This window comes from Peromyscus californicus, unplaced genomic scaffold (genome assembly GCF_007827085.1).
Source record: "Peromyscus californicus insignis strain IS unplaced genomic scaffold, ASM782708v3 Scaffold_5__1_contigs__length_169319896, whole genome shotgun sequence".
Lineage (NCBI taxonomy): Eukaryota > Metazoa > Chordata > Mammalia > Rodentia > Cricetidae > Peromyscus > Peromyscus californicus.
Window position 1 is genome coordinate 81,211,150 of NW_026294573.1, and position 12,786 is coordinate 81,223,935.

Below are 12,786 nucleotides of genomic sequence, written 5' to 3' on the forward strand. Positions count from 1 at the left end.
GTCCAGATGAATAACCCTTAAACTCACATAGCCTGATTCCTTAACAGATGCGATACATAAGTGCAGAGCATAGGATACTTTACTCCATGCTGATTTCTTCCTCTGCTCCAATGCACCAGCACTGGATTGAGAACATTCTAAACAGAAAATGCAATTTCAGTTTTACCATGGAGGAGGTTATCTTCCTATTTCTTTTTTTCTCTCCTTGCCCTTTGCTGTCTTACTAGACAACCTCCTCCAAATGGTGAACTCTCACTGCCTGTTATATAGCAGATACTTATGATGAAAGGGTGTTATGACTAACACACATGATGTCCTTGTGATCATGGATCATCACATCCAGCTGAATAATAGACCTATATGTTCAATTAATAGAAGAAAATTGAGGAACAGAAAGTTTCAAAAAACTAGAAATGGGGTAGGGATAAGAGAGAGGGGAGGTAGGGAAATGACCCTAAAAATTACATCGAAACTGAATTTCAAGTGAGAATTATTCATGAGGAAACAGAGAGAAGGGTGCAGCTGGAGAGAATATCTGGAAGAAACAAATAACACAAGCAGATGCTTAGAGCAAAAAAGGATGCCCTTACAGTCACTGAGAGTAATTCATCATTATCAGAGGACTCTAGTAGTGAACTGGTGAGCAAAGTAGGTGAGGTAAGATGTTAGAGTCAAGGTAGTGACTGTCGGGAAGAATACAACCTCACAAACTCCACTGTGTAAATACATGAACTAGCTTCAGTACAGTAGAGGTTCTGATTCCGGATGTCTGAGATAGAGCATAAGAACTTTCTCGTTGTAACAATATCTCAGGAGACAAGCTAGAACAGGACTATGGACCATATCTGAGTGACAAATTTAGATCTGCGCTGTCCAGTTTTATAGTCACTAGCTACATGTGACTACTGAATAATTAAAATTTTGTTGGCTGAATATGAGACATAAGAATATGAAGTAGCCGGGCGGTGGTGGCACACGCCTTTAATCCCAGCACTCGGGAGGCAGAGCCAGGCGGATCTCTGTGAGTTCGAGGCCAGCCTGGGCTACCAAGTGAGTTCCAGGAAAGGCACAAAGCTACACAGAGAAACCCTGTCTCGAAAAACCAAAAAAAAAAAAAGAATATGAAGTAGGTAACTCACCCTATGGATCTAGGTAAAAAAATCTGAAAGATCTTATTGGTTGTATCTAATTGTCCTATGCTAAAATAATTGTGCTCTCATACTGAATTATAAAAATAGGCATCAACATGAAACTGTCCTGTTTTATGTACTGGATGTTGATAGAAAAAGTAAATCACATATTGACTGTATATTATCATGGCATCCCATCCAGGTGAAGGACAGTCCAGGCTGTTTAAATCACAACAGAAAGCCCAGCAACAGAGAAATTCAAGGAAGAAAGAGAAAGGGATATGAGTGGTATGGGGGGTATGAAAATGATACTAACAGAATTAACCATTAGAATTAATTCCATTTACCTTTCACATTTTAAACTGTGTGTTAAGAACTTTCGAATTAATTATACTGCTTTTATTATCTTTCTACCAGGCTGTACTGCCCTGGACCTAGTCTCCCTGCCATGGTTAATTTGCCCACTGCTCTTTCAGTACTGTAGACCTTTCTATCCTTCTCATAATGGCCTCCTAGTTATTAATATTATTCACCTAGTTCATCAGAAAGTGCTGCTTCACCTACAACAGAGGTTGTTAACCTTGGAATTATCAGAGAAGCTAGGGACCTAACCATAATTGGTTCTAATCTAAGTACATGACCTCAGGTAGCCTTTATGTGTATTCAATGTACTAAGAAGGAATGCAGAGTTAATCTAAATGCTTATTTTGCAGATAGTTAAATTAAAGATCAGAGACAGGATATTTACTTCAGGTAACAAAATAATCAAGGTTTCTTGATCCCCATTGGTCCTTACTTTCTCCTTTTGTACCTTGTGTGAATATCATTCATGTGGGTCTACTATAGTATTTCTTCAAGTACATTTGTATTTGAATTACACACTGGGAAGGAAAGTATATGTGTAGGCAGTCTGGAGAAATGGAAAAAGACCTCAATCTAGAAAAAGGGTGCTCTGACATGTAGGGAAAACCAAAGGTTTAAGATAAATACATAGTGTTAAAATGAAAAGTTGGCTCATTTAGTCATGTAAATACTGGTGAAGTTTAATTCTTCTTCTTCTTCTTCTTCTTCTTCTTCTTCTTCTTCTTCTTCTTCTTCTTCTTCTTCTTCTTCTTCTCCTTCTCCTTCTCCTTCTCCTTCTCCTTCTCCTTCTCCTCCTCCTCTTCTCCTCCTCCTTATCTATCTATCTATCTATCTATCTGTCTGTCTGTCTGTCTGTCTGTCTATCTATCTATCTAGCTATCTGTATCTTTATCTCTCTCATATAATTTTATATTTAACTTCATTTCTAGATAGTGTCAAAAGCCAGAGGCATTCCATGATCATGATGCTGTCTGTATACTGAAGGAATCCCTGGGACGCAAGATGGTTCCTTCTTAGAACTCCTTAAAACAGGCTTGGCAGGCTGACATCTGGTTTACCAGAACCCTACTTTGGCTACAGTGCATACTCAAAGTTATACTTTTGTAGACTGAGTCAGAATGTCCCTCAAGTTTTTCCTGTGATATCCAAGGGATTATCCTAATTGTATTCCCCTAAGGAATTTCAATAAATGGAACAGGCAGCTTCGTTGACACACCAGCAACTCTTGCCTTTGAAGAAAGTCTCCTTTACTCTTCTTTATGAATTCATCTGTTAAAATTATGAGCAAAATGTTTAGAGGATCCTCCATTATTCTAATTTTCTCTAAGAATCCTTCTGGGTGAGAGAACAACATTATAATGTGTTGTTTTATGGCTTTAAATAAATCAGAAAACATTTCAAAACTGATTTTAGATGGAATAGTTTGACCAATACTCATCAATCTAATATTATAGGATTGCAGATCTAGGAAGAACCCTTGGAGTCATGGTGCTTAATCTCTTTCTTGTACAGATGAGAGTGACTTAAAAGTACAGATCTCACCTCGAAGTAGATATGCAATAATTCATTCTTAAGTCACCATGAGTGACTATGACCCGAAAACACAGATTTTGGTTATGGTAATTTCCATATTCCAATTCTAATTCTATATTAAACTTTTCATAGTAACAGGAAAAAGTTATAGATCAGCACACTTTTAAAATTCACTTGTGGAAGCATGCTAGGAAGGGAAGTTTACAGAAAAGCAGAGAAATTTCGATGATAGGCTCTAGGTGTTATGTGATAACATTTTTAGTGTGTGTGTTGGTAGAATCTATAAAACTGTTCATATATCCCAAAAAATTTTACATGACAGTCAAATGACATTAGGTCAGACACCAGTGGAGAATAGATGGCTAGTAGGGGTTAAAGACAGCTCAAGATAATTTGTCCCTTTATCTGTAACATTCCACCATCTCTACAATCATTAATTTCCAATCAGTCAATCAGCTTTGGCAAAATGTTCAAGGAGCTTCTTTCTGTGAACCTTTGCTCACAGGGATGACATTGACCTCAAAGTGGGTTGACCTGCTCAAATGCCACAAAGATCAATGGTTTAGAGAAACAAACGGTTTCTCACTGATCCCTTGATGCCATAAAGTTGACCAGAGGCCCCACCTAAGACAATATCAGTCTTCAGTGGGTGTTTCCCAAATAGCCATATATACTAAAATGGGCAAAGCATTGTTCTTGCCCACAAAGGGCCTAACACCGTATGAACTCACAATTATAATTGGGGGCTAAGTTCCAATATTTCTTCCATGTTTAGGTAAATGGGCTACCATCTTGGAAGATTTTTGTCTATTTTTTCCCACTACTGTATTTCCTAGAACCTTTATTTAATAGTAATATAAATCATGAGGCTAGAGAAATGCATCAGCATTTTAAAACATTTGCTGGTCCAGGGTTTGATTCTCAGCATTCACATCAGACAGCTCACAACCACTTGTAACTTCAGTTCCAGGAGATCTGTCTCCCTTTTCTAGCCATGTAGGCACCGCATGCATGTGATACCCATACTGACAGGCAAACACACACACACATACATACATGTAAATAAAAACAAATGAATCATATTGGTAAATTTATTTTACTACATTCACTCTAGACATCTCTTTATTGGAATCAGCATTTACAGTATTCTACAAAAGTTACAGACCCAGTTATAAAATATCCTAGGTCTTTAAGTATTCATTTTGGTAGGTGGGATAGTTTGTTACTTTCCAGCAGAAATTCTCAATATTAAAGGTTTTCCAGTATCTTCATTAACCCAATAAAAAGAAATAGGTAGCCCTACATGTAATATTTCTATTTTACTTGAGTCGATACATCTGAAAATTTGTTTCAGTTTTCAATCTCTATAAAGCAATAGTGAGATATTTTGTTCTATTTTCACAGTAGGTTTTTGAAATCTGGTGTGCATTTTACACTTATAAATCTGTATAGTTCAGAGTACATTAATTTCAGTGTGCCAAAATCACAATGGCTGGGGCAACCATATGAGACAGTTCAGCTCCAAACCCAAATTTGTATGGAACTTAGTAGCAACTCAAAAAGTAAGAATTAAGTACTTATGAGTAAATGGGTTGGCTAAGGAACCCACGTTGTCGAATCCCTAATGTCATCCATTCACTATCTTAGCAAACAAAACAGCTGGAGAACAATGACCTCTTCCATAGTAGGGTATTTAATTATCTTACTCCCAGAAGAGAAAGTGAACACAAGCCCTTCCCAGTAAACAAGCCCATCCTGCCCTTGAACCTGGTTCCAAAGGGGTTTAGCACACCCCCGGTGGCATATATGTGCCCAGGGAATGTGTCCTGGAGGAAAGGTTCCTTTAATAATAATTGGCAAGAGCACTGTAGAGGAGCTGGGCTTCTGCCTCTTGCCCAGGGCTCTTCACACCAAACCCTGCTGTCATGCAAATTGATTTATTTTCAGCATCTCGAATAGTGTAACAATTGTATCAAGGACATGCTGGTGGGGTGCAGATGCTGCAGCACTGATTACTATTTAAATTTCTGTGTGAGTAGGTGTCCAGTGGGCACAGTTGGAACTCATTGTGTTGGGATCTGAATTCGCCTGCAGTAGGGATGCTGGATGCCATTTACCCAGCAGAAGACAGGCACCTGCTACTGTGCTTTCTTTTAAACAAACATATGTTTGAGGACGTGCCTGAGCCTCACAGGGTTACAAACATTCCTCCTAAGCCAACCCGTATCAAAGCCTGAGAATTGTACCTCTGAAGTCCCTTTCCCTTCTTCTGTGAGTATCTATATTCTCCTCATTCTTAAGACCCAGTCAAGAGAAACACCTAGTAACACATTTAACTGGGATTCCTTTCCTGGGCTTGCTGGTGTGCCTAAGAATTTCCTCTTCTTCCTCTGGATGGGGCAAGCTGAGTTCTATACCCCAAACTTCTACTTCATGCTTTCTTCCTAGCTCACAGAAAGACTGCGTTCCAGGAAAGCTGTCTCTTAGAATTAAATAACTATAATATCTGAGCTGAGACTAACCTTTCACAATGTTTGCTACATCTACTGTGTGTTTGTGTGTGTGTGTGTGTACATACAGTACCTGTGTAGGAATCAGGGAACTTTCTGGAGTCAGTTCTCCTCTTCCTTGTGGGTCTCTGGTATTGAACTTGGGTGGTCATTGGTGAAAAACACCCTACTACTGAATACCTCTCAAGCCTTGAGCATGAACTTTTACACCTCCTAAAACAGGATTTCCTTCTTAAACTTCTCTATTTGTGACACTTCTGAACAGAGAAATTTTTACATAGAGTGGATATATTAAGTTTGTTAATCAAATACTGGTAATAAATAAAGAAATACATTCAGAAATAATTATTGGTACAGGCAAAATTTATCATTTATTAAAAACAAAAGCAACTTTGCACTTGCATATGAATAAGAAGAATATGCTTTAAGTATTATTACATAACAAATTAAATCTTGGTGATATATTTGTAACTGCAGGACATAGATCATCTTCAAAGTTTTCACAGTTTATTGATATTTTGATTTTATAACCACCAATTCCAAGAATAGCACTATGCATAAATACACAGTACAGAGTGGCAGAACTGTATCTAAGGCTATTTCAGAAACTCTTAGAAATTCTGTCCTAGTCCCAAGCCACAATTCATCTAGTGCTTATTTATAAAATTCAAGCCAGCAACTCAAGCATTGATTATTAATATCAAACTTTCTCACACAACACAATCCAAAGACATACCAATATGATATTTGCCTGCTGAGAAATGACAGTAGGGAAATGCTAAAAGTATTAATTTTTCATTAATTAATCCATTGTACTTCTGTAAGAGCAGAAACTTCATGTTCATAAAAACATAGAAATTCATGACATACAGTAGTCTTATATCTGAGCGAAGAGGTTCCAGGCGGTGCTCATTGGCACTGGGTGGTATTACAACCTGCAACATGTAAAGAGCACATGCTGTGTATTGTTCAGAGCCAAGGTTACTATGAAGTCACGAGATGTACTATAGGCTAGTGATGAAGAACTACCTCAGATTAATGGCACTTGATTTTGAATGAACTTCTGGTCATTACACATTCAGAAGCCTTTAATCATTGCCAGATTTTTCACAGTCCCCACACTCAGTTAGGTGACCCAATGCTTAGTGCTCTCAGAGTTTCCCAGCCTCTAGGAATTTGTGTACCATTTTACAATCTTTGCCCTAGCTATTACATTAATGATGTCTTATTTTGTTTAAGTCTTTCTGCTTCCTATATTTAAATATGTTTATTTTCATGTAATGCAATAATACCCTTAAAAATGAGCATATGTGTATTGTGTACTTTCTCTGTTTTACTATAATCATAATATAGTGAATACTTATTTTTTTTAATTTTTTTGTTCATTTTTGCATACCAATCACAGATTCCCCCCTCATCCCTCCTCCAACTCCCCCTACCCTTACCTTCCCCCACTCCCACCCCAAACCATCCTTTATCCCCTCTTCCTACAGGGTAAGTTCATATAAATAGATACATGTGTAATACAGTCTCTGTGTACCTGCTGAAATGGAGTGTGCTACCGCTAGTGACATATACGTTTAATTTAAAGCCTTTCTTGAACATACTTCTGGTCAGAGTTCTTAGTGAACTTTTCAACTTTACCTAGTGTCTAAAGTAGTTAGATTTGAAGACTAACTTATGAAATCTATTCTTTTTAAATAGGAATTTTATCGCATATTTGATGTTATGTGTTAATAGTTGGAGCCCATCTTTTCTTAAGTCAAGGCAAAAGGAGATGAGGTTATGGGCAAAATGCTGAACCAATTAGCTCCATGCAGGTTTACTTAGAAGGCTCATTTTAGGAACTGAATTGTTTAAACATCAGATAAATGATTTTTTAATAACTCTTTTTCTTCTTCTAGTAAGTATAATTTTCTTCTCTGAGGTTTCACAAGGTAAAACTTGCCCCACACAGAGGCCTGGTTGTAGTGCTCAATTTTTGATGGAGTTAACTTCTATGCTGGATGCCTTTTTTTTTTTACCCCTCCCATTCCCTTCCTCTCAGGCTTCAGGTTGTGTGGGAATACTGATCTACATAGGATCCGTCCCCTCCCCTGTTTGTCCTTCTTTGACTGTTTCTCATGTGATGGTAAATACAATAATATCCCGATTTCTGACGTTCTTTTATCCTGACCCCTGTCTGAGTGCCATGAACTCATTGCATTTCAAAATTTAAGGAAATGCAGTGTTCAGGTTACAAATTTAGACAACATGAAAAGTCAGAGACGAAGGGCCCTTGAAGCACACTGATTCATCCACAACACGCCTGGTCCTCCAAACAGCTACAATTTGTGGCCTCCAAGTAAAGTTAGTGTCACAGTGAAGGTAGTGTAGGCCTTGTTAGAAAAGAGGCATGTTTGTTTATGTCCACATTTCCTTGTGATTATTAGCAGCCCACAAAGATCTGTTGGGTTCAAAATAGCGGCAGTCCAAGAGCTTGTAACCTTGATGCAGTTTTTCGGGGAACCAGAGCATTCTCATCTTTTAAGCAACTCACATCTCTATTCTTTCTATCCAGGGCCACGAGTCCACCTTCCTTTCACAAACTCTGCAAAGAGTATTTACTGGATCAGGATCCTTCCCTGGTGAATGAGCTGACTTTTTGGAGCCCATTACCTATGGTGGGACATCTTGCACAGCTTTGATGCAGGGGAAGGGGCTTGAACCTGACTCAACTGAATGTACCAGGCTCTGCTGACTCCCCATGGGAGGCCTTACTTTTTTTGGAGGAGGGAATGGGGAGTGCATTGGGGGAGAAGGTGGGGAAAGGAGGGCTGGAGGAGGGAAGAAAGGAGGATCTGTGATTGGTATATAAAATAAATAAAAAGTTTCTTAATTTAAAAAATGAATTCTGTGCAACCTAAAAATAAATATACTACATGAAAAAAAGAGATGGAATTCAACTACTACCATCTTGTGTAAGGCTCTGATTAATTTTAACAGACTCTTTTTTACCTGAAAACATGGATGCTTCTTATCTCCACTGGGCAACATAAACCTTTAGCCACCTGTGCTGGCTACATTCAACAGAGTTTGGATTTTTGTATAGGAAAATCTCCTTTCAACTCTATACTTCTTATGCTCTTCAGTAGGTGCAATCCTGCTAGTTCCTTCCAATCTCTGAGATTCTGCCTTAAATAGTATCTTCTCAAAACATATTGCTTTATCCATCTCCTCATTTTTATCACATTTTCCCTCTGTTGTGGCTGCTTTTACATGCCTTCACTACATGCCATTTGTTTCATGGTGTTTGCTTAATGACTTTCTTGTCTTCCCCCATGAGAATTTTAGTCATTACATTGACCATTTAAGATAGTTGTAATTGTTCACAAATACATAGCCCTTTGCATAAAAGAAACATCATGGATTTTCTGAGTGATCTTTAGTCACTACAAGTATCTGTATTTAGGATCAAATAGTGTTTTATTTTTGCTTTGTTTTTAATTCTATCACTCATGGTAGATAGAAGTAAGCAGCTTAGAGGATAGAGTCTATCTATGCTCATGGCTGGATGACCATCACATCGTTGGACAAAATTGTTGTTAAGCTGGACAGATAGATAAGAGACTGTGGCTGGGACATTTTGAATCACCAACTTTTACACTCAACTTTCTGCCAGTTTTACTCATTGTTGACTTTCTAAGACCATCTTTTCAGTTCTATTGGTTATTTCTAATTTATTTTCACTGTAAATGTGATGGAAAGAAAATTATAAAATGAAAACAAATTAAAATTAATCCCTTTTAGTATACTTTAGTCCTAAATCGAGGATCAAGCTTGGTTTCTTGCTATAAGAAATAAGCTTTCCCTTAATCAAAACAGCACCAACTCAAGGGAAAGGGCAAGATAGAAATGAGGAAAGGCACCACTGTTTAATGTCAGAACTTCCAGAGTGTTTCCATATATGCTGTTTCATCTGCCTTACAGATGCTAGAACAGAAAATATCAAAAGCATGATTCACAATTGTCAGACACAATCAAAGAAAGACTTGTTTAGACAGACGGATGGGTTGCCGAATACTCTTCAAGGTATGTGTGTTTGAATGTACATGTCTCACTTGGATTTTACCTCAAGAGTTTAATCCATTGGTAATAACTGTGTAGGCAACTATTAGAAAAGATTTTGAAGATGTAACAGACTTATTTTCCAGAAAAAGCAGTGATTAATTAATAATGTCTGATTAGTTAATAATAATAATACCTGGATTCTATTTTGTCCTCTTCCAGTAATGAGTAAAGGTACTTCAAGGTCTCAGAAGGTCACATTTTCCTCAAAAGTTATTCAGAGTCTAAAATCAGGACATTGGAGTCAATGATTGAAAAATGTTCATGCTCCTGAAATAGCATACAGGTAGGTAATAATAGCCATTGTGTTAGAACAAGCATGCTCTTATATAATAGTATATTTCATCCTGATATATCAGCATTTTACCCCTCCTATTATTCACTCAGATACATTGATTAAATAATATATTCCTTATATAACTAATAAATGCTGTAGCTATTTAAAATGGCAATATTGAGTCATTTATGTAACATTAGAAATAGATCAGTGTTTATTCTAATGCATCTTGGGAAGTAGCCAGAGTCTTGTTTTTGCATGGTGACAGCAGTTTACCTACATAGTGTACTCTGTACATTTGGCACATCTTATGATTATCATGTGGAAGACTAGAGAATCAGAGAACCAGATAACAAAGGAAGATCCAAAGACACTGTAATGCAAGAAATTATAACAAGTGTTCCTCCTTTCTACAACAAAATAAAACAAATGCATTATGGAAATATTAGGATACGCAAGTATGGAACTTGTCAGTACATATTTATAGATCATGATAACAGAAATTATGCCTACCATGCCAAACACTGTGTAACCAATGCTTTATAGAATGCCTGGGACTGAAAAAGAGAGTCTGAATATACGTGTATGTAAGTAAAGGTTAATAGTAATCTCACTTAATTCCTGAAACATAAAAATAACTAGTCTTAACAATATTATAAACCATATAAACTTCATTGACAAATATATACATATTCATTTTAAAGTTTTATTTTAAATTATATGTGTATGTGTGTGCATGGGTACAGGTATGTGCATGTGAGTGCAGATGCCTGAGAGGGCAGAAAAAGATTTGGCTGGAATTACAGGTGATTGTGAGCTGCCCCATGTGCATGTTGGAATTGGAAATTGGGTCCTTTGCAAGAGCAGTATGGGTTCTTAAATACTGAATCAAGTCTCTAGCTGCTGTGGGATGGTTTTTCTGTACACTGTGAATATGTGTTGTTACTATTGGTTAACAAAAAAGCTGTTTTGGCCTATGGTAACACAGAATATAGTCAGGCAGGAAATCCAAGAAAGATATAGGGAGAATTGCAGAGTTGGGAGAACTGTGAGCCTCCAAGAGAGCAAGATGTAATAGAACACAGGTAAAGCCATGAGACACATGATGATACATAGATTAAGAGAAATGGGTTAATTTAAGATATAATAGCTAGCTAACAATAAGATTGAGCCATAGACCAAACAGTTTGTAAATAATATTAAGCCTCTGAATGGTTATTTTATAAAAAACGGCTGCTGCTCAGGCAAGACCAGGTGGGACCAGGCAGGACTGAGAAACTTCAGTTTACATCTAGCCCCTGGCATATTCCTTTTAAACCACACCTTTACTGAAGTATAGTATTACAGTAATAACTTATTTAGAGTAGATAATTTAATCATGAGTTTTGGGAAATGTATGTATCCACATAATTATCATAATAATAAGGGCATAAAATTTTCCTTCACCCTCAAGAAATCTTTTGTAAACTTTCAAAGTAAATCTCCAATTTTTTTTATTAAGAAAATTTTGTTCATTCTACATACCAATCAAAGATGTCCCTCTTCCCTCCCTCTACCCTTTCAGCTTCCCTCTGCCAACCCACCTCCCATTACCTCCTACAAGAAAGTAAGGCCTCCCATGGGGAGGTACATTTAGTAGAGGGAGGTCCAAGCCCCTCCCCCTACCTCAAGGCTGTGTGAGGTATCACATTTCAGATCCTAAGGGATTTCCCCCTTGGCCATGCCCTGGGGCAGGTACCTAGCAGTTACCTGCTGCCTACTAGGAGCAGTGCTTCAGGGGTAAAGCATAGAAACTACCACTACATCTCCACCTTTTGTCTGAGGAAGAAAGTTCAAACATAACACAAAGCTATATACAATAGGAATAATCATCAAGGAGAAATAAAGGGTGATAATATAAACAAATGGAACTACAACCAACAAGAGCAACATCAAATAAGAGACACATACTAAAATCCAGAGAAGTCTGGAGCACAGGTAAATGGCATGTTACACAGATCATTTCAAAAGGTGTCCTATCCTGATGAACCTGATTCTAATATTTAATATGTTCTAGGTAAGATACGAGAAGATTGTAACTGTAATTGTTAGTCTTCGATCCCATCAAAGACCTGGGAAGGAATATAATAATACCTGAGAAGTGGAAGGTGGATGCAAGCAACTATTGGGAGTCTTGTGAGAGTAGACAGAGACAGGTGGCAGCCTGGACAAGTCACCTAAAGTTTCTCAGCATCATTGGTACATCCAAATTGACTACAAGCCTAGAGTATCTGACAGACCATTTTCAGAAGCAGGAATTTTGAAAGACCATCTTACCGTGTCTTGGCAGAGTTTGGTAGTCACTTTTCCTCATGAAGTTTAGATCAACAGCTATGGAGCCTGCATGGGACTGGACTAGGCCTATACACAGTGAGACAGTTGTGGATCTGCTTAAGGGGCCCCTGGCAGTAGGATTAGAATCCATCCCTGGTGTATGAGTAGGCTTTTTGGAACCTACTACCTATGGTGGGACAATCCTTATGCCCTGAAATCTTCTTATTTAATATCTCTTGGTATAGTTGTATGTCTTCTTGGGTCTCCTGTTCATAAAACTAGGTGGCATGTGGTCTTTTGTGTCTGCTTCTTTAATAACATAAACTTTATGATTCATCTACATCCACAAATATCTATAGTTTGTTCCAAATATCTGATTCCATGAGTTTGTATGTCTTCCAACTGAGTAGCTTAAATTCTCTAACTTGTTCTATTTTAAATTAGCAATTGTTGCTGTGGGTCATTTTTGTTTTCATACACATTACAAATCAAATTTTGATTTGTATAAAAAGAAAAAAGCTTGCATCTTAAGATTCATAAATATGGTACCCAC